The sequence below is a fragment of the Mauremys reevesii genome, linkage group 12, assembly GCF_016161935.1.
Source record: "Mauremys reevesii isolate NIE-2019 linkage group 12, ASM1616193v1, whole genome shotgun sequence".
In the NCBI taxonomy this organism is placed as follows: Eukaryota; Metazoa; Chordata; order Testudines; family Geoemydidae; genus Mauremys; species Mauremys reevesii.
This window is the reverse complement of record NC_052634.1, coordinates 26038299-26060156: the sequence shown is the minus strand read 5'-3', so window position 1 is coordinate 26060156 and position 21858 is coordinate 26038299. Positions and strand designations below refer to the sequence as shown.

Here is a 21858-nt window from a genome sequence, read left to right as displayed (position 1 = left end):
GGACCCATTTGTCCTTTCTATCAACTCCATTATCCCATGAGTAATTCTAGTGTGTCCTTCCTATCAGGAACCAGAGAGCATCACATTCATACTATTCCTCCTATTTCAAAGTTATTGTTAGTCACTAGTGATACTGATTGTATCATTGCCACTTGTTCTCACGTTGCTCTGGGTTGTGCTGAAGAGCAGATATAATGGGAATTTTTCAAATTATAGTTAAATGAAGAGGAGCAGGGGCAGGAAAAAAAGTGTAATTTCAGCCTCTGTGACACTGGAAGGAGATGGGAGACGCAGAGATTCCCTCCTTCCCCATCACTGCAGAACTGTTACCTTTTGTCTGAGCCATGCAGAGGTTATCATCATCACATTCTATCCATTCACTTCTCAAAGTGTCCTGTGAGGAACAGTTCTCAGCTGTCTGTGCTTGGAGATGATGCTTTGACTTCTTTAATCTTATATCAGAGTCACTCTGACTGGAGATGAAAGTGTCAAAGACCTGGAAGGGGAATTCAAATGGATCCCAAACACAGTGTGATCATTGGGAGTTTAAATCCCAGGTTCCATCTATTGGTAAAGCCACTTCTGGCAAGCTGTGAGTGGTTTTGTCCCAAATTATAGCAATGCTTGGATACTAAAAATTTTGTAAATAAACATAACTGGCTATTGAGACAGTGCTGAGTGAAGTATGTTCGAATGGATCAGAGGAGAATGTGATGGGAGAATCTCTTGTCCTGATTCTGAATAATCAGATGTAACCTGCTCTGGAATTTCACTTCACACTTTCATTGCCATGTATTCTAGCTCTCTGTGATGTGGGTTTCTATCTTTCCTGAAGGCTGTTTGGTCACTCAGTTGGATAGTAGTTCAGTTTGATAGGATGTAGCTCAGATTTATTGGAGAATTTAAGACAAATGACTATTTGCTAAAGTCATCATTTCCCACTTCACCTTTGCTTTTTCCCCATCCCTGCATGATGTCATGGAGAAAGGTTGAAGTGCAGTTCTGTCAGCATTAGAGAACTCTCCAATTTACTGGACAGGCTAACAAAGAAACAGCAGTGATTTAAAATCTCTACTCAGAAATGGTGAACAACAGCAGAACCCCAACTAACTGAAGGAAGTGCATATGATCACAGTATAGTTCAGTTGTTTAAGTCAATATTGTCCCAGATGTTCTGGGGAGAAAATTCCATGCTAAGTGATTTTTGAACTAGGCACAATGCCCAGGTATTTGGTTCCAAAGCCTTTGTAACCCAGGCCCTACAGAAGTTCTTTCCTAGCTAATCTTATTGTATCAGAGATGCTGCCCTTCATGATGCAGATGTTGAGGAAATAGAAGTGGAGTTTTGTTGAATTTATCCTTTGTAGGTGCTAAAATGTATATCGAATCAAATCAGTTTTGGAAATCTAATAGCTGCAGAAAAATAGCTATTTTTGAATAGAAACTCCAACTCTGGTCACTAATGAAGATTGTGATCCAGCCCTGTATCCAGTCCCTTGCCTGGAACTGTGCCACCAAATTAAAGAAAAGCTGGGCATGTTTTGGTAAGCCTCCATGTTTTGGTAAGCCTCACTAACACTGCTGAGATTTGGAGTGGTTTTGTAAAGGATTCTACTTCGGAGAAGTGTAAATTTACCCTAACCAAGACCAAGGATTTGGAAAGAGCTGGGGCTGAAAGAGTCCACATCCAGTTCTTGGTTTCCACCCCAGTAAAGGAAGCTATGGTGACCAATGACCCAAGGAAAATTGTTTGTACAACTCCATTTCCTAGTTCAGTGTCACTGATTACAGTTCCAAAGGATGCCAGGTTACATTGAGAACAATCATCCTTTACCATTTGGATCCAAAGAGAGAGCGCTTCAAAGGACATTCCTTCCCCGTGGATCCCAAACTGGCTGCCTGATTGGGTAACAAGGACTTCAAGGCTGTAGAAATGATGGTAACCAATGAGGCAATGAATGTATCAGGCTCCAATTTCAGACTTCTGGATACTCGCATGTTGAGTTCTGATTCTATGGTTTTGTGTCTGATGCTATGGCTACACAATAAAGCTGATGTTGGTGCAGCTGCACCAATGCAGCTGCGCTGCTGTAGCGCTGCTATTACAGACGCTTTCAGCCAATGGGAGAGATTTCTCTCATCGGACTTGATTAGTCCAACCCTCGCAAGCGGCAGTGGCTCTTTTGGCAGGAGAAGTTCTGCTGCTGATGTATCGCTATCTACACAGGGGGTTAGGGCTGTGTAACTACATTGCTCAGTGGTGTGGATTTTTCACACATCGGAGTAATATAGTTAACCGATAAATGTCTTTAGTGTAGACCAGACAGTTCTCTCTTGTGTTTTATGCATTTACATCACTTCTCTATCTTCTCTCACTTTGAAAGATTAAGTGTGTGACACGAGAGGTATTTTTCCTCATGATGCAAAGATTCCCACATAGGAGACCCCTTCCACCAACACATAATGTAGAAGATCCTGAGATATATGAACTCACAGAAGTGGTTGGGACAAACCACATCTTGAGCCAAGGTTCAGTTTTTGGCAATGGGCATTAGAAGAAAACTAACATATATGATAAGAATTTGTGATCTTTGAATATGTTTTTATCATCTATTAAAATGAGATTATTGGTGAAGTTATTGGTTAAAGAAGAAGAGAATAAATGTGTGATAATCTGAAGTATTTTGGAAAACTGAAAGTTGTCTTTTGTTGTTTTGTTTTGTTAGTCGTACAGGAAATGGTGGCTAATCTTGAAAAGTTAATTTGATTTAATTTACCCCCTGTAGTGTAAGGAGTTCTGGTGGAAAACCTCACTCCAAAGGTTGGGGTCGGAGAATGTGTGTGAGAAAGTGTGTATAAGAGAATATTGGCCCAGTATACATTTTAATATTTTGTGTTTTCAAATAGAATTTATTTTGTTTAGTTTCTAAGTCAATTTCTATTCAAAGGAAAGCTACTCGAGGTGACAAGTTGTATACATTTTTACCAACTTAGACTGTAAGGGTCACTGTCTTCCCCACTTCTCTAATTTGCAAAGGAAAGGCCTGACATCTGTCACAGGATGTGTCCAGCAGGTAGGACAGCTGCACTCATCAACCATCAATATAAAGAAAGACTGAAATCCATTGCCTTTCAGGTCAATAAGCCAGCTAAAGGCTGGTCGATGTTGAAAAGCTGTGTTGGCAGAGCACATCTATCAGGGGTGTGAAAAGTCCTCTCCACTGAGAGAAGTAGTTAATGTGACCTGAGCCCCAGTGTAGACAGTGTTAGATTGTCAGAAGAATATTTCCAGTGTTTGAAGTGTAGACACAGCCTTAACATCAATTCCAAATTTGACCCATCTCCCTATGTGTAAGAAAGTTACTCGTATGGAGGGGGAGCCAGCTGTCCGCTCACCTGGTTCCTCAACTGTAGCTACAGCTCTTAGTGCCCATGAATGCAAAGACTGAGAGAAATGGAGAGTTCCAGCCATTGTCATTTTAGTATCTTATTGTTCCTCTCTCTGTTTTTTTGTGCTGGCCTTTCTGTTCTATCAGGATGTGACTATATAGCTCAGTGCATCTGTGACAAAAGCTCATTGGTGCCAATTGGCAAAGGGGGTCACAGTTCTTCACAAGCAACTCCTGTCTCAGACCTGACAAACTCCTCACAGCTAATACACTGCTTTTATGATATTTATCCAGGAAGCATAGCAGTGAGATCTCTACTGAAAGCTTGTAAATTATTGATACTCCTAATCACTGCGAGAGGTGTGTCCGAGTCATAGTTAAGGGGTAATGTAAGTACATGGAAAATTATGCCCATATGGTATTGTTGTGAAAGTGAGTCACCCCAACCATAGGTCTTGGTGGGGATGGCCCATTCCAGTGGGAGGGAATTGGCACCTGTCCCTTGCTAGCCAGTTATGTGATGTATTGCTCCATTGTCAGCCTTTGCACCAACCCAGAAAAGCCAATGGAAAACCATCAAAGACAAATTATAGACATCGAAACCCTGTGGAAGTGACAAGGACAATATGAGAATGAGGAGATTGTCCTTTCTGTGAATATAAAGACAAAAGACTGATTCAGTTCATAACAGGGTGGAGAAAAACACTCTGGGTCTATTCACAAAGGAGATTCCTAATGACCAGTGGTGTGGGAACTTGGCAGATAAGTATGTGAGAGCTGAAGTGTTTAGACTTCAAGGTCGAGGCTAGTTTTTATCTGCTGGTAGGCAGTAAATAGGATGATAAGTCAAACAGGTGTTAGGATGATAATTACCCTATGGGGTTACAGCTGCGGCTGTGTAAATTTTGTTAACCAATTAGCAACTGCTTGCTTGCCTGCTTCAAGAGTATAAAGATGTATGCTGGAGAGAAATAAATGACTTTGCTGCCAATCAAACTGACTGAAGAGCTTTGTTCATATACGCCTGCGATGCAACAAATGGTGACCCCGACGTGATTGAATGAGGACAGTGTTGGTGGCCTGAACTGAAAAGAAGAAAAGGAGGTGCACCTGAGTCTCAGTGTCGAGCGGCTAGGAGCCGCAGGGCGTCCGAAAAGAGGGGCGCACCTGAGCTCAGTGTTGAGCGGCTAGGAGCCGTAGGGCGTCCGAAAAGAGGGGCGCACCTGAGCTCAGTGTCGAGTGGCAAGCCGCAGGGCGTCTGAAAAGGGAGGCACACCCCAGCCCAGAGGTGAGCAGCTAATATGGGAACCACTGCATCAGCGGAAGAAAGGACGGTGCATGAATGTTTGATGCGCATCGCGGAGCGGCAGGGAGAGAAGCTCCCCTCTGATACGTTATCCCGTCTGCTGCGGTGGGGACAGAGAAGGGGACTTTCTGTTCAACCAAGTACAATTTTTGATAAAACTGTTTGGGAGCGGCTAGGCTCCGAGCTTTGGAAGTCGGTGGCTCAGGGCGATAAGGAGGCCTTCTCCCTGAGTCCAGTATGGAATAAGGCGAAGGAGATAGTAGAAACTCTCACGGCCGAGGCAGGAGTGCAGGCGGCCCTTTCTGAGCTTTGCCGCCCAACGCCGGAATGCCTTCTGTGTTGCCGGTTGGAGCCAGAGAGTTTTTCGGTGGTGAGGACACGGTGATACCTTTGGCTTCCGACCCCTTCCCCATGGATGATGGTGCCCCTGCTACGGCCCCACTACCCTCCAATGTGGCTATCGGCCCCGACATGATTGATCCTGCTACGGTCCCGTTACCCCCCGATACGCCCGAGCCTATGGAGACAGCCTTGCCGTATGCACCCCCTCCAAAGCCATGCCGTGTCCACGGGGCCTGGGGTGCCACGATTGCGGGGACAGAGGAGGCTCGGGTGGAACGTGCCATCGAACCCATATCCCGATTTGACTACGTTTACTCAGTTTACTCAGTCTGATGCCTTCTATAAGGAGATGGAGCGCCAGGGTCGACAGCTGCAGCATATATGTGACAAGTTGGACCAATTGGAAGGTCTTCCACCTGGATCATCGCGATCGCATCTTCACAAGTGCTTTCATTCGACTCGCCCCCGCCCGCCTGGCCCCGGGACCCTCCAACTGGGGACCCTCCGGATCCGGTCCAGCGCTGGCATGGAGTTTTAAGAGAAGCCATCCTAGAAGGTCTAACACAAGAGGCCTTTCCGGTGATTGCGCCAGACCCTCAACACCCTAATCATAGACGGTGGCCCCTTTGGACTGGAAGTTGATCCGTGAGGCACAGAAATCGATCATGGCTTATGGACTAGATAATCCGTATGTACAGTCTATCATTGAACAGGTATTTGCTGGCCAAGCAATGTGTCCGTATGATGCGATTAAGCTAGCTGACATGCTTCTTACACCTACACAGAAATTGTTGTGGAAAGATGATTGGGCTAAGAGAGTTGACTTGGCTCTTGTCCGCAATTTGGATTTACCGGATGATGATCCTCGGCGCGTGGCCACTGCTGATATGTTTTTGGGAGCCGGTCGCTTTGTTGACCCGCATTTGCAAGCCCGCCTCGATCCCCGGATCCTGCAGCAGTCGCAGGAACTGGCTTTGGCTGCCTTTAAAGCGGTGCCCCAGATGGGAAAGCCGAGCCCTCCCTACGCTAAAATTATGCAAGGCCCATCGGAACCGTATTCCACCTTTTTGGATCGCCTTCGAGAGGCTATTGATAGATCTCCTAATCTGACGCCAGAGGCCAGAACTGCAGTTGGACTTGATCTTGCAACCCAGAATGCAAATCCCACTTGCCGCCGTATATTAGCCACCTTGCCCAAGACTGCGACCCTGATGGAAATGATTGAGGCATGTGGTAGGGCCGCTATGCTTGAGGAGACGGATAAGGCAGCAATTCATGCTAAGGCACAGGCCTCTGCACTGGCCGTGGCGTTACAACCCCTGCTCGGGCGACAGCGGGGGGCTAGAAAACCGACCCGGCCAGCCGGCCCCTGTTTTGGTTGCGGAAAACCCGGGCATTTCCGGCGGGACTGCCCTATGCAAAATGGGCAGCGGGCCTCTGATGTGTTACCTGAAGCTGCAACTGGCGCTTGCACACGATGTGATAAGTTTGGACATCGCGCCACCGACTGTTGGGCGCGTTACAAGAAGGATGGAACACCGCTGCCGGGAAACGGATCACGGAGCGCCCCTCGGAGGAGCGCGACGACACAAGTGCCTCCACCCGCCAACCCGGCTGCCTGGAACACCTCACCGGAGCAACCCGTGGCAGTGCCGGAGTGGATTTGGCCACAGCGACAGATGTAGTTTTAGAGACTGACGAGGTTCAAGTTCTTCCTTCCAACACCGATGGTCCATTAGGATTTGGCCTGAGTGCCCTTTTGATTGGCCGTTCGTCAACATCAAAACAAGGTATTTTTGTTTTGCCTGGCCTTATTGATGCCGATTATACGGGGAATATTGGGATAATGGTACGTGCCCTTTGTCCCCCTGTGACTATAACTGCTGGTACACGTCTTGCTCAGTTAATACCTTTCAAGGGATGTGTGCCCCGATCGACCCCGATTGACCGCGGGTCTCGAGGGTTTGGATCCACTGGCCCTCCCACACTGCCTTTGCTATGGACATCACTTTGCGCAAGCCCACCCGAACTGCTCGGCTTCAGGGATCCGATGAGCGGCAGATCACTCAGGAGCTTTTATTGGGGATGCAATGCAGAGTGGGGTAACTGAGGCACCTGTGACGACAGAGGTAGAAGATACTGTGTTTACCTTGGAATCAGAGCCCACTGAAGCGGTTGCAGCTGAGGCCCCATGCAGAATGATGTAGGAGATGCGCCATCTAACCTAGTATCAGAATGCCCAGGGCAGTTGTAAATGGGGCCCCTCTACAGAGCGCCATGTGTCCTCAAGAACTGCCTGTGTGTGGAAAGGAGACGAAGAGGAGCAAGAGAATTTAGCTGTGCAGCTGGCAGATACTGGCTCACCCATTTTTAGTATTGAAAGCTCTGGGGCTCAAAAACATTTGTGCCTGTTACAGCTGCAGCAATTGAAGAACAAATCATTGCAGAAACTGTAACATCTATGGAAACCTCAGCTGAAACTTTAAAGCCTTTAGAAGCAGTGCCTGGAAAACTATTTCCTGAACTAGTCCAAGATATTACCACTGCTCATTCAGGATTTGAGGCTGCAAACAGTAGGACTGAAGAAACTGCAACAGTGTCAGTATTAGAGATGACTGCTGCAATGGTGGATGGAATGACTGAGAAAGCAACAAGATGTACACACCCTGAGCCCTGGAGAACAACTGCTTGTTAGCTGTGCCAGGATCCCGTTTGTTTGATCCTCCCTGATTGATTTAATTGATTGAAATAATTTTTGCTTTGCCTGAATGTATAGGATGATATCCTGATAATTTCCCCCGTAGAACTTGAACCACGATGGTGGTGGAACAGAAGAAAAAACACTCACATCATTGATATTGCCAATGTCTAGAAATTCCTGACTAAAAGGGCATTGAGAACTGATCCTGGTAAAGAAGCAAAGAATTGCACACTGGCAGGAAAAAATTTGGGACTCCTGCTAAAAAATGTGGTATTGATTGGATTTTGGGGTTTATTTTACAGGCTGCGCCCTGTGTTGTGGAATTTTTTTTTAGCATGTATTGCCCTCCCTAATTGGATTGTAAATGGTATTACTACCCCCCCATTACTACCCCTGTTTTTTAGAGCCTAATTGTTTTTTGTTTTTAAAGTTTGAGAAAACTCAGCCAAAAGGTTTGTTGAGTATTCTCAAAGGGGGGGGGGAGTTTATGGTGTTATTTAGGCATAAATTTAGGTAATTTGGGAGAATGGCTTTGAATTTATGTGACCCAAAATACCTTTATGTAAAGTGCTTTGGATCGGGCCCAGGCAGGCACGCAATAGATAGAGAACTTGAAGAGGAAAAAAGGATCGGGGCCAGGCGGCGGGCAACAGACAACAAGCTTGGAATACTGGTTGATAACCTTGAGGGTGTAGTTGATAGAAAAGGTAATTAACTACTAGCGAGTAATGTTAGGCAGAGTACAAAGTTAACTCTGTGGTTGCTGGAGGGAATAGCAGTTGAATTTTGTAAAGATGCTAAAGAGAAAAGTTTTTGGTGTTTTTGAAATGTTTGTAAATAAATTTAAGCAAAGAAATTAGTTTGCAATTGTTTGGTCATAAATAATTTTGTTGCATTAGTTGAAGATTCTATATTGTGTTATGTTATTGTAATTGTATTAGGCTAAGGGTATATAAGTGGTGATTTTTGGGGGGGGGGGGTTTAAAGGTAGAAGTTAATAGTAAGAACCCTTAAGCTGTGAATAGCTTTGAATTTAGAAGTAAGCCAAGATGCAATTGTATTACTGTAAATGATTTAATTGATGAAGTGATTCCCCTGTTTTGTCTGAAATTAATAAGGGTATTTGTGTATTTTAAGTAATGATTGATTGCCCAGTAGGGGTATATTTGTTTTTGTATTTTAGATAATTGAGGAATATGGATGTTAGCTGCTTAGTATTTGATATACCATGCATTTGTTTACAGAGTTAAATTTATGTTAAGTGTTTTATGTTTGTTTGTTTGTTTTTTTGTTTGTTTCTGGCCAGAATTGTTTTTTGCGTTTTATGTGGTTTATGTTGTTTTTTTCTAGTACCCCCTCCGTGTCAGATTGATCGCCTGACATCTGAGGGATGATTTGTATTAGAAGTTTGCCACAAGTTGGTGTGCTATAGAGAAGGGGGAATCCTGTAGAATTTACACCATTTATTTGTTGTGCTTTGTTTTGTTTGGTGGTGTTGCGGTTATGTTAAGAATTGCATGGTTATATAGGTTGGTTTTATAAAGTTTTAATTTTGGTTTGTGATAGATTGTAGTGTTATGATGTTATGAGTTGGGAATGTTTTGCTTATGCCTTTTTTCTTTTTTTTATTTTTTTATTTTGAGAAAAGGCGGGAGATGTGGGAACTTGGCAGATAAGTATGTGAGAGCTGAAGTGTTTAGACTTCAAGGTCGAGGCTAGTTTTATCTGCTGGTAGGCAGTAAATAGGATGATAAGTCAAACAGGTGTTAGGATGATAATTACCCTATGGGGTTACAGCTGCGGCTGTGTAAATTTTGTTAACCAATTAGCAACTGCTTGCTTGCCTGCTTCAAGAGTATAAAGATGTATGCTGGAGAGAAATAAATGACTTTGCTGCCAATCAAACTGACTGAAGAGCTTTGTTCATATACGCCTGCGATGCAACACAGTGGCACTTCATGAAAGGCAGGGCCGTGGCTCCTAGGGACTAGGAGTCAGTGAAATTGACTGAAGTGTGAGGTGAGAATCTACTTACATAGGAAAGGTAACTATTAATAAGTGTAGGTTGCATTTTCTGATTTTGTTTAGTTGGTAACAGTTGATTTCCATCATTCACGTTTGTTTAAATCTCTATTGGTTGTTAAATAAATTTCTGCTTGTTTGATAACTATACTCAAGTGCTGTGTGAGATACAGTAGCCGTGGTCCAGAGGGGGACACATTGAAGAAACTCAGGGGTTAGGGTGGCTGCTGTAGCTCAGAGGAGGGTCCTTGAGTGCCTGATGGGCTGGGTGAGTTTGGTCACTAACATCCAGCTGCCAAATGCAAAACTCCCTCTTCCTAGTGGAAGGTGGCAACAAGGAAACTCGCAGCCCTCAGCTCCCTGAGAAGGGTCACAATGTGTCTCTATGTTGATTCACCTGTCAAATTCACACAGGGAAAGCTCCCTATAGCATAAAACTCTGCCATATGAAATCATGGAACATGTGCTCTTCACTCTGTGAAAGCATGTAAAGAATCCAAGCGCTGGAGGACAGGGTTTGGATCCAGAGTGACCTAGACAAATTGGAGGATTGGGCCAAAAGAAATCTGAGGAGGTTCAACAAGGAGAAGTGCAGAGTCCTGCACTTAGGAAGGAAGAATCCAATACAGTGCTACAGCCTGGGGACCGACTGGCTAAGCAGCAGTTCTGCAGAAAAGGACCTGGGGATTACACTGGATGAGAAGCTGGATATGAGTCAACAGTCCCCTTGTTGCCAAGAAGGCTAACAGCAGATTGGGCTGCGTTACTAGAAGCATTGCCAGCAGATTGAGAGAAGTGTGTTCATTTCAAACCTGCAGCTTATTCATTTCATATGGTGACCCCTCCTAGTTCTTGTGTTATGAGAAGGAGTAAATAATACTCCCTTCCTTGGTCCTTTAGAAGATATTATGTGACCTCCTCCCCCTTGTTGTATCCATGTTGGTCCCAGGACATGAGAGACAACACCGCAAACAACAAGGTTCAAAGTCAATGCACATGGGAGAAGCATCTTGTGTTTCATTCCTTATGTCCTAGTCCCATCGTGTGGCCATTTCCTTTTCTTCCTTTCTGTCAACAGCTTTGGTGTTTTGCACAGAAACATTATTTCCCCAAGAGAGACTCAGGAGTGAGGGCTGCATTCCTGTACCAACCAGTCACTAGAAGGGGGCAGACAAAGGCCTTTAGGACGAGGCGTCCGTCACTGTCAAAAAATCATCTCCCTCCTGTGGTTCCGCGGGCGGCAGGAGCAGCCACAGCTCGGTGGCCCCTGGCAGCAGCACTCCTGGGGTGGTCGGAGCAGCAGCAGGCCCCCTGGGGCTCCCCCCGCCGGGGCAGCAGCTGGAGTGGCCGCAGGTTGGCAGGGCTTCTCCCCTGGTAGCTGGTGCTCAGTATCCATCAAGTAAATCAAAACACTTCCGCCTGCAAGTGGATTTAGCCCAGGACCCTCAGAGTCAGCAGCTCTTACACCCCCCACTGAGCTCTCTGGTCAGGTGCCCTAGCGCCGGAAGCCTCCTGTTTAGATCCTAAAATAGCATTTTTGCACTGGGGGGGCCTGAAATTTTGGACTGGACATTGTAGCTCCACCGTTATTTTATTGAATTGCTTCAAAACAGCAAGTGTAGAAAGTCTTCTAAGTGCCAGACTCTCTGCCATGGAAACAGCTGCCCCTGCTCTCCAGGAGTCTGTGCGTTCCACCCACAAAGTACAAACCTCTGAACTGAAGGGGGGTCAGACAGTGATGGTAACACAAATCTTCCGACTATTAACCCAAGTCCCTTCCTTTCTTTAACCCAGGACGTGCCAGTCAACTGTTAGCCATGGTGTTACCTTCATCTTAAAATACCTCTCAGGACATTGAACAGAGGAAGTGAAACCCCCTCCCCCAAATGGCTCCCTGTTGAGGTGTTGTACTGTACCTGCCCCTGGAGACTCTGGTTTTATATCTTTAAAGCTTTTGCTCTTCAAACCCCTTATCCCAATCTATGGGCCACCGCCTCATTTCAGAGTTTAGAATTTGCTCTCATCACCCTCGTCTGGCACTTTCCATGTGAATTAGACAAAGTGAGTGGGGGAAGCTCCATGGCTACTGAAAACCGATGCTTTGGGTGAGGCCTGACCTCATAACCCCAGCAGTGTGCCTCCCTCACTAGCCAGGTGTGCCCCTGTAGGTGCTTCATAGACAAGCTTGGGAAGTAGGGTAGTTACCTGTGTCTGTGATTAACCACTTTGGTGACCTAATTGAGAGGCTGATGGTTCAAACCCAGGTGGAGATAGAGGTAGGGTTTTTTTAGTGATGAGACTCCAGTACATTTTAACAGGTAGTAAAATGCCTCAATTCTGGTCTAGCCTCATTCGGCAAGCATAAGCAGCACTTTTGCCAGATGCATTGGTGGTATAGTGGTGAGCACAGCTGCCTTCCAAGCAGTTGATCTGGGTTTGATTCCCAGTCAATGCAGGGATGTGATGTTTTCTCTGCTGGGAATGGGTTTAATTTCAGTCACATTGTATCAGTTTAGCAAGGGAAGGAGAGAATCAATGTCCTGCAGGTCATTCAACACCCAGTGGAGGAAGAAAGGGGTGAGACTATACAATGAGCAAGTGGAGTCATCCTGGTATTACAATGTTTGGTTTATTTTTTTTCCTTTACTTCCCTCTCCCTTTTAGACTCAGAGGCTTTAAGGTCAGAAGGGACCAGTGTGATCATCTAGTCCGACCTGCTGCACCTTGCAGGCCAAAAGACCCCACCCACCCACTCCTGTAATAGACCCGGGAGGGGAGGCAACTCTGTGCACTGCCCCTACCCCAGGCAGCACATGGGGCCCTCTGCTCCCCTCCCCCAATGGGTGTGCAGAGATGTGCCAGCAGCACTGAGGTGGCTTCCTGCCCACTCTGCCTCCGTCCCTGCGTGCCGCTCCCAGAAATGGCCGGCATGTCCCAGCATCCCCTGGGGTGGGGGGAGTGTCTCCATTCACTGCCCCTGCCCAAGTACCAACTCCACAGCTCCCATTGGCCAGGAACTGCAGCCAATGAGAGCTCTGGGGGCAGCGCCTGCAGGCAGCGGCACACGGAGACCCCCTGGCCTCGCCCACCTAGGAGCTGCTGCCAGAGGGTTGTGCATACCGGTCACTTTGGGAGCTGCACTGCCCGGGGTAAGCGCCACCCCTCCTGCACCCCAACCCCCTCCCCCAGCACAGAGCCAGCACCGCGCACCCACATTTCCTCCCAGAGCTTTGCTTGTCTTCCTTTCACCCAGAACCATCTTTCTTCTCCTGGGCTGCAAGTAGCCACCCCTGGGAAGCCAAGAGGCAGGCACAAGATTCTGCCTCCCAGCAGCCAACTGCACCTCCCCAGGCTTTGCAGAATGACTGGTGGTGCTCTACTAACCCCACTTAGCCGCACTGAGGCACTTAGCTTCTGCCCTGCCTTCCTCAGCTCGACTTTCCTCTTTTGCCCCATTCCCGCCTCACTCCCTCCTTTGGCAAGTCACACAGAGGAGGCCAGCAGGAAGAGCCGGCCGCCATAGGCCAACCTCCCAGGGCAGAGGAGACCAAGCCACAAGGCTTCAAAAGGTGACCAGCCCAGATCCACTAGCTTTCCCCTGCTGATGCCAAGGCTTTTTCTCAGCTCATTTCACCACCCTCTGCCCTGCAGGGGTTGAGTTTATCGCAGATGTTACCCACAATTGGGCCAGCTAGTAAGCGTACGGAGGACTAATGACCCACCAGAGTTTGGCAGAAAGCAGCACATTTATTATACTGACAGCTAAGCTCAAAAGAAGAAGTGGGGGGTGTCACACTCGCACTCGCATACTCACACTCCCAGGACGGGCACAGCACTGGAGATGTCAGGATTCGGCAAGGTAAGTGTCCCACAGCGCAGCTATGGATGGTGCGATGAAGGTAAATCTTCCTGACGCACAATGAAATGCAACGCAGAGAACCACTGGCCAGGCGGTCCGGGCGAAGGGCATTCACTGGAGGTACAAGCTTGTGAGTGCTCTCCTGAGCACAGGGTCCCTTCCCCTTTTAAGGGCCTGCACCTCATGGCCTGCGACTAGAGATGACTTGGCTGCATCTGGTTGGTCACACTCCACCTTGAGCAGTGTCCATGCTCTGGGTGTGTGAGTGCTGCCTAATTAGCGTCCCAGATGCCTTGTCTACCTGGGAGCTCTTCTGCTCTTCAACCAGCCCATTCATACCACCAGCATTCCAGGGGGGAGCAGGAGGGGGAAAGCCACTTCACAGGCATTCAGAAAGGGACAGGAGACAAAAGTGGGAGCAGGGGAAGTATAAGAGACCTTTTGAGCATAGAAATCACTGCTGCTCTTACAACAGCAGGGACAGGCCAGTAGGAGCTGGGAAAATCAAACCAGCATGTTTCGAACCAGGGACCTTTTGCGTGTTAGGCAAACGTGATAACCACTACACTACAGAAACTCTGTCAGAGGCACTTTCCCCTCCTTTCATAAGAACATAAGAATGGCCATACTGGGTCAGACCAAAAGTCCATCCAACCCCGCATCCTATCTGCCAACAGTGGCCAATGCCAGGTGCCCCAGAGAGACTGAACCTAACAGGTAATGACCAAATGATCTCTCTCCTGCCATCCATCTCCACTCTCTGACAGAGTCTAGGGACACCATTCCTTACCCATCCTGGCTAATAGCCATTCATGGACTTAACCTCCATTCATTTATCTGCAAAAAGAAAGAGGAGTACTTGTGGCACCTTAGAGACTTACAAATTTATTTGAGCATAAGCTTTTGTGGGCTAAAACCCACTTGATCAGATGCATGCAGTGGAAAATGCAGCAGGAAGATATATACACAGAGAACATGAAAAAATGGGTGTTGCCATACACACTATAGCAAGAGTGAACAGTTAAGGTGAGCTATTATCAGCAGGAGAAAATAACCTTTTGTAGTGATTATTGGGATGGCCCATTTGCAACAGTTGACAGGAAGGTGTGAGTAACAGTAGGGGGACAAATAAACATGGGGAAATAGTTTGACTTTGTGTAATGACCCATCCACTCCCAGTCTTTATTCAAGCCTAATTTAATGGTGTCCACTTTACAAATTAATTCCACTTCAGCAGTCTCTCGTGGGAGTCGGGTTTTGAAGATTATTTGTTGTAATATTGCGACTTTTAGGTCTGTAAATGAGTGACCAGAGAAACTGAAGTGTTCTCCAACTGGTTTTTGAATGTTATAATTCTTGACATGTGATTTATGTCCATTTATTCTTTTACGTAGAGACTGTCTGGTTTGGCCAATGTACATGGCAGAGGGGCATTACTGGCACATAATAGCATATATCACATTGGTAGATGTGCAGGTGAACGAGCCTCTGATAGTGTGGCTGATGTGATTAGGTTCTATGATGGTGTCCCCTGAATAGATATGTGGACAGAGTTGGCAACGGGCTTTGTTGCAAGGATAGGTTCCTGGGTTAGTGTTTTTTGTTGTGTGGTTGTTGGTAAGTATTTGCTTCAGGTTGGGGGGCTGTCTGTAAGCAAGGACTGGCCTGTCTCCCAAGATCTGTGAGAGTGAGGGATAGGTTGTAGATCCTTGATGATGCACTGGAGCGGTTTCAGTTGGGGGCTGAAGGTGACGGCTAGTGGGGTTCTGTTACTTTCTTTGTTGGGCCTGTCCTGTAGTAGGTGATTTCTGGGTACTCTTCTGGCTCTGACAATCTGTTTTTTCACTTCAGCAGGTGGGTATTGTAGTTGTAAGAACAGCTGATAGAGATCTTGTAGGTGTTTGTCTCTGTCTGAGGGGTTGGAGCAAATGCAGTTGTATCTTAGAGCTTGGCTGTAGACAGTGGATTGTGTGGTGTGCTCTGGTGAAAGCTAGAGGCATGTAGGTAAGTATAATGGTCAGTAGGTTTACGGTATAGGGTGGTGTTTATGTTACCATCGCTTATTAGCACTGTAGTGTCTAGGAAGTGGATTTCTTGTGTGGACTGGTCCAGGCTGAGGTTGATGGTGGGATGGAAATTGTTCAAATCATGGTGGAATTCCTCAAGGGTTTTCTTTTCTATGGGTCCAGATGATGAAGATGTCATCAGTGTAGCGCAAGTAGAGTAGGGGCATTAGGGGATGAGAGCTGAGGAAGTGTTGTTCTAAGTCAGCCATAAAAATGTTGGCATACTGTGGGGCCATGCGGGTACCCATAGCAGTGCTGCTGACTTGAAGGTATACATTGTCCCCAAATCTGTTATGAGTGAGGACAAAGTCACAAAGTTCAGGCACCAGGTTTGCCGTGACATTATCGGGGATACTGTTCCTGACGGCTTGTAATCCATCTTTGGGTGGAATGTTGGTGTAGAGGGCTTTTTTGGCCTGCTGCTTCTCTGTCTGGGAGGTTTTTGTCAGCCCTGGCACACAAAAAGGGCATCATTGCGAGCGCCCACGAAGGCGAGATGAATTTTTGCCTGCCTTGCTCAGCTTGACTTGCTTCCTCACCCCATTCCTGGCTTAGATCCTGGGTCACCTGGTGGCTGAAGATGGTCCATTGTCTCAAGCGGTGCCAGAGCCTGACACAGTGCCCCGGGCAGCCTTTGCTCTGCACATGCCGGCCGTGCACATTTGCAAATACTTTAAAGCTCCTGTCAGTAAGTTCTGGGGACAGTTGCTCACCTTCAGAGGAAGCTCCCTAAAATTGGCCTGTCTCACCCAGTGGTACATTGACCTCTGTTCAGACTGAGTCAAAGGGGGGGTGGGGCTCGCCACTGTGGCCGCCGCGGCTGTGAGGGTGGCCACTGTTGCGGATGAAGCCATCCTTCAAGCACCTTCCGCCTAGCTACCCACTGAAAATCGTGTAGGGTGTAAGGTGTGGGTAGAAGAAAAGTAGAGGGGGGGCCTCCCCCTTCCCCCACCATTCGCCATCCCATACCCGGTGCTGCACCCAGTGGGGTAAAAAGAAAATACGGCCATATCGGAAGAGTCAGTTGCGTTCTTTATGGTTACCCTGCCATTCCCCTCGGGCCTGACCTGCCCTCCAGCTCAGCCACCACTGAAAATTGAAACACAAAACAGTAGAGCCGTACAAGGCTTCAAAGCCCACCAGGCCCAACCGCTCTTCTAATATGGCAAAAAAGCCGCACTTCTCCTGACTAGGTAGGGACGTCCTATGGCCCCACAAGAAGTGGAAGGCCATCGTGTTCGGTCTCAGCAGCACTCGTGGAGCAGAGGGAAATACCTGGCTGAGGAAATTCCCCACAGATGGGTCTTGAGCATCACAACCTTGTAGGTAATGACAAGGTCCACTTACGCCACTGGCTGAGCCACTCCTCACAGGCCAGCAACCATTTCTCCCAGTTCGCGTTCCCCACCTCAACCGCAACTGAATGCTAAAAGGCCCAGCCATCAACCTGCCCACTCTTGCAGCCCTCCCCTTCCGCCCTGACTGATAGGAAGGATTATTAAGCCTCCCTCCCTTAGGCCCTTCAGCATCCCTGGGGAAGACCAACACTGCCCAAGTGACTTTGGGCCAGTAGGTCAACCAATAGGGCTGCCTCCCAGGCCAGGCTGCAGCCCAGCTTCAGGACTGAGAGGATATGGAGCTCGCATCCCTACCTACAGGACTCCGGGCATGGCCAGGCTTCTGGCTCAAACGTCCCCTCTTGTGCTCAAGTCACAACAGCTAGCGGGCAAAAGACAGGCTTTCATGGCATTGGAGAAAGCAAGATAGAGCCTTGGAAGAGCCCTTCTATCTGCAGCAGGATTAGCCTGTGTCAATGATGAATGAGGTGGATCTAGTTGTAGATTGTTATTCATTCCGCACCTTGACAATTCACACAGTCCCTTTCCTGCTCAAATCCCCAGCACCTCGGTGATCCTGGTAGCAGGGGTTGGGTCCTGAGATTTTCAGGGTCCTTTTTACCCTCCACCTGGAGTGAACTCAGCTTTTCCCCCATCCCAGACAATCCATGAAATAACAACAGGAGCATAAAGAAAGAGGGGAGGGAACATCTCACGGCCAGGGTTGGATGTGCCCAGGGCCCCCTGCTTGTCCATTGTTTCCATGGAATTTGGCCCCCTGCTTTGCACAAGGGACAGAGAAAGATCTTGCTGTTCCTGTGTCTGTGCAAGGAAAATTGTGCTTCTGTATGAAAGAGAGGAGGGAAATGGCCCCATGGTGGGACAATATCCTCAGGATTAAGACCTAAGGACTCAGGCTGAGAACTGATAGAACTGCACTCATCTGGGATTTAACAAATTGTCTTCCATGGAGCAGGGCCAGATCCAGTGTTTTTGCCACCCCAAGCGGAAAAAAACAAAAGCTGCAATCAACTGCAGCTCTACCTCTGCTGCTTTTGGCCTCAAGTCCTTCCCTTTGAGAGGAAGGAAGGAAGCCTCCCCTTTCCATTGACCACCCCAGGGATCTGCTTGCTGCCCCTGAGGAAATCAGGGAAATACCATGGATTTGTTAGGTGTAAGTGAAGAATAACTAAAGCAGTTTTGGTTTAAAGTCATTTTTCCCCTGACTGGGAATTGAACCCAGGCCTTGGCAGTGAAAGTGCCAAATCCTAACCACTAAACCACCAGGAAGGTGATGATGTTGTTTTTCTTCTCACTTATGTTACACTTTCTTAGGCTACTTTCTATCCAATTTCTGAAGCTGCTCCATTGTCCATTCCCTGAGGGGCTAAGAGCAGAAAGTGCAGGAACCCCTGTACTCAGGGTCACAACCTGAGACCAACCCAAGCCACTGAAACAAACTCAAATGATGCTTCCTCCAGCAGGATCACAGAGACACACAAAAAAACCCCATGAGGAACAATCCTCCTCTGCCTTCATTTAACCCATTGCAACCCTCTCAGCAGCCAACTCTTGTGGGAAGGACACTGAGCTGATAGGAGCTCTGGCATAGAGACCAAGGCAGGGGTGTTGCACCCCCTCAGTGGGAGCTGATCACATTCTGACTCTGGAAGAGGAGGGAAAGGTGATGGCCACATGATGGGGCCAGTATGTACCACAACATGGTTCTTTTATGTGGGATGACTCTGAACACTGACTGATCTCCACTCCCTTGGATTTGAAGAGATGTTTAGTTTTGCACTTGGGAACCTGTAAGGCTGATGCAATGTTATGGATGGTGACACTACGATTAAAGGGTTATTTAATGTTGTAGAAATTGTTAAAAACACTTAGCTTCAACTGGAACTGCCTGTTATTAAAGGCTGGTTTCCCCACGTCAGTTCCATAAGCTCTGCTAGAAACGCCCTGGGTTCTCTCCTGCATCGGTGGGAACTGCAGGGAATCGTCCCCTGCTGCCCTTGGCTCCAGGCTGGTTTTTCTGGGGAGGTGACGTGGAATTGATTTGTTTGCTGTTGAGAAGGGAGCCAGGCCAGTTCTCAGGGAACGAGAACTCCCAGCATCTTCCCAGCCCAGCCCAGGCTGCTGCCCTGTCCCAGCCTCTGTTCCCCTGGGGGCCCTGCGTGTTTGACTCTAGAGCAGGCCGGGAGCAGCAGCTGAGGCAGAGGACAGCCTGGGCCGGGCAGATAAGAAGGAGTTTAGCAAGCAAAAAAGTAAAATGGCAGGGGAGTATTACCATTGGTCTGTCTGCTTTGGGGCAGGGACAATAACACACCCTGCTGCATTCGATATTTCAAAGGGAGGTTTAGGATTTTCATTCTCACACATGGTGCACAAAGCAGGACTCAACCTTTGCTGTAAACTAAACAAGCTGCCCACAGATTCTGGCAGCCACAATGAGCATTTGGGTGAGAGCTCAGACCTGCCCCGTCCCAGAGAGGGGAGGGGGGTCATCTGTGTGGGGACTGGACCACTGACCTACCTGCTCCTAATTCCCAAACTTTCAGTAACTCTATTATCAATGTCTGTGAGTGTAATTTAAACCTTAAGAAAAACCACACTGGGCTAGACCAAAGACCCATCTAGCTCTGAAACTTCTCTTCTGACAGTAGCCAATAACAGGTACCCCAACATCCAGCCAACAAGGCACCACTGGGAGTTGAACCCAGAATCTCCTGTTTACAAAAAAGACGCTTTAACCAGCTACGCCATGGTGCCTGTGTGTAACTAAAGCACTCTGTGTGCCCACACCTGACTCCCTGCCATTGCCATCAGGGCCTGACAAGCTTTGCTTGTGTCTGGATTCTGCAAAGCAGAGGAGCAGGTGATGTTTTCCTTGCAAGCTGTGTGTGAGTGAATCTTTGGCCACGTCTGCACTACAAAGTTGTTTCAGCAGAATGATATTGCTCTGGTGTGTGAAAAACACACAATGCTACCTCGGTCGGCAGCTTGTGGCTGGTGTACACACTGCAATGCCACGTCTGGCGACAAAACTGCCCTGTTTTGCTGACAAAATAAAACGACTTCGATGAGAGGTCTAGAGCTTTTTGCAGCAAACTTAAAGTGACAGAGTGTCAGTGTAGATGCTGCTGTTCATTATATCACCATAACTGGCCTCTGCCAGTATCCCACAATGCCCGCCATGAACTCGCCTGCCCTGCATTCCTGCTACAGAGGCTGGGCCCCTCCCCTTTCATCGCTCTGGGAAGTTCTCACAGCTGAGCCTGCTGCTCTGCTCCGGCAGCCAGGAGCAAATCACCGCCATGGATGCTGCTCTCTCCCACACTGCGAACACAGAGCAGGATGGTGGGAGTTTCCTTACAGTGTAGGGGGCCACTGGCATCCGAACTGTGACACGCCCAGGACATCCCTTCCCTTGAGGAGGCTCTTACCTTCTAAACAGGGATGGCTGTTTTCTAGTAAAATCACAAAAAGGGAAGGAGAAAACTCGAAAGAGGTTCCCCCTGGCGCTCACGTACATGAACCCGAATACTCTCTCTGTCCTCAAAGAGAGACCTGGAGAAGGAGACTTGCTGAAGCAAAGCCACAGGGGCCTCTGAGGTTTCCCTGGCCCCTTGCCCCTCACCCCTGTCCTGCCTGGCTGATGTCAGCATCTCTCTGTGAGGTCACCACCTCCCCACCACCTTTGACCAATAGTCTGAGGTCCTGCAAAAGGCCTTTGTGATGTCACTGCCACACCCCTCCCTTGCTGGGCTAATGTCCTGCCCCTGCCCAGGCACTGTGGAGGTTTGAGCTACTCCCTGTGGATCACCCCACTCAAGGAGTGTTCGTTCTAGGAAGCAAGCTGGCTAGACAGGAAAACATCAGACGCTGTTTGGATGGACAGGGTGGGTCTCAGGGGAGGGGCAGAGAGGGTGGGGGGGGGGGAACTGAACGCAACGCTCCAGATGTGGCCTCACCAGTGCTGAATAGAGAGGAATAATCACTTCCCTCTATCTGCTTGCAATGCTCCTACTAATCCAGCCCAATATGACCAGTTACCCATATTGAATGCAGACACAGCAATATTTGATACATTGGTTCCTGTCCATTCAGGAGGTTATTTCCCACCTATTCATAAATAATGAAGCTGCTCTAAGCGGAGGGAAGAGAACTGTCCCGTCCGTGCAGTTAACCCATCTCCCCGAGAGGCGGTAGCTGTCAGTGGGGGGAAGCTATGTTGGTGGCTGTGCAAGCTGTGGTATCTACATGTGTATATAAAGTTTAATCAAACCCCATTTTTAAAACCCCTGTGGCCTGGGAATAGAAAAGGAGCTCTCTGAGGCAGAGCCCGTCCTTCAAAATCCTTAATATCACTGACTTGCCAATGCAAATGTCATGGGGGTATAGCTCAGTGGTAGAGTGTTTGACTATAAATCAAGTGGCCCTTCGTTCAAATCCAAGTGTCCCAATTTCTTAAATAAAAATAATTCTATTTTCAGGAGCTCCACTAAATAAGGATCCCTAAAATGAATGGACGCACTCAATGTTTGCCTGTGCCAATGCACAAAAACCTAGCAAACATGTCCCCCAGCTGAAATCAGTTCCAATCCTCTAAGCGTCTAGGTTTGTTTTCATCAACTAAACAAAGGCACATGAAGACACATTTGCAGGTCCTTGGCCTCCATGGGCTACAATGTGCAGAAGAACAAGAACCACATCCACTTGGGAGGCATGGACTAGTCTGTATTACATTTGGTAAGTAAGTTGCCATTGGGACTGAAAACTCTACTGGAGGTGGACAGGAGCCTGTTACAAAACTAAAATAACCAAGATTTA

At 47.8% G+C, this 21858-nt stretch overlaps 3 non-coding genes across 3 annotated transcripts; 2 read left to right on the top strand and 1 right to left on the bottom strand.

The window, feature by feature from the left end:
- The first annotated feature begins 12143 nt into the window (after positions 1-12143).
- Positions 12144-12215, top strand: TRNAG-UCC. The gene has a single exon. It is a non-coding gene; the product is annotated as a tRNA-Gly (tRNA).
- Positions 12216-18238: 6023 nt separating this feature from the next.
- TRNAE-UUC lies at positions 18239-18312 on the bottom strand. Its single transcript has one exon. It is a non-coding gene; the product is annotated as a tRNA-Glu (tRNA).
- A 3106-nt stretch (positions 18313-21418) lies between these two features.
- TRNAY-AUA lies at positions 21419-21491 on the top strand. Its single transcript has one exon. It is a non-coding gene; the product is annotated as a tRNA-Tyr (tRNA).
- Positions 21492-21858: the final 367 nt, after the last annotated feature.